The sequence below is a fragment of the Melanaphis sacchari genome, unplaced genomic scaffold (assembly GCF_002803265.2).
Source record: "Melanaphis sacchari strain LSU unplaced genomic scaffold, SCAv2.0 Contig64_pilon_pilon, whole genome shotgun sequence".
NCBI lineage: Eukaryota > Metazoa > Arthropoda > Insecta > Hemiptera > Aphididae > Melanaphis > Melanaphis sacchari.
This window is the reverse complement of record NW_020271462.1, coordinates 793,679-794,582: the sequence shown is the minus strand read 5'-3', so window position 1 is coordinate 794,582 and position 904 is coordinate 793,679.

The window sequence follows — 904 nt, the reverse complement described above, 5'->3', positions numbered from 1 at the left end:
TATTCAACAAAAATCACACAGTTCCGATGAAACGTTTTTGTAATAGTTTCAATTTTTGAATTGACAAATAATATCGTATTATAATATCGATTGGTCACGTACGACTAAAATATCATATTTATTTTGACGACAATTATTGCTGATGTTTCAGCCATACGTCGCATTGTAATAGCGTTAATAAAATCAATAGATTTTACTTTTAATTGTATAGAAAAATGATAAACTGTGAGCACGCTGTACTTATAAACAATAGACAATGAGTCAAAGAGGTACACGGTTTTAGCCACCACTATTGTTACTAAAGGATCAACAGAGCAATAAAACCAAAAGTTTTTGTTCTTTATTATATAGACAAAATTATTTTTAAAACAAAATAAAATATTATTAACTATATTTATATATAGTAAATTATATATATATAATAAATAAGTAATATTAAACAGTAAACACTACATTATGTCAACGGTTACACCAATTAATGATGGTCGCCTGACGTTTATAGGTACATAATCATAACAATCAAAATATATACAGTGAATTTACGCAAAATCGAGTACAGCTTATTACATAGAACATATTTTCATTTTAAAATTATTTGTCTTATAATAGCCAAGGATATTTCTTATCCTTTGGCATTTTTTTAGATCGGTTTATAATTTATATAGTTTGTTCTAATTTTTCTCAATTATCTAGTACTTTTTGTTTACAATGGGTAGTATCTCATCAGAGTTAAAGATATATATTTTAGGCTCTTGTGAACATACCGTAAATGATAATTTACGATTAGATCAACAGAATTCTATGCCAAAAGTACTAGATAATTGAAAATTAGAACAAACTATATAAATATATAAACCGATCTAAAATAAATGCCAAAAGGATAAGAAATATCCTTGGCTATTAT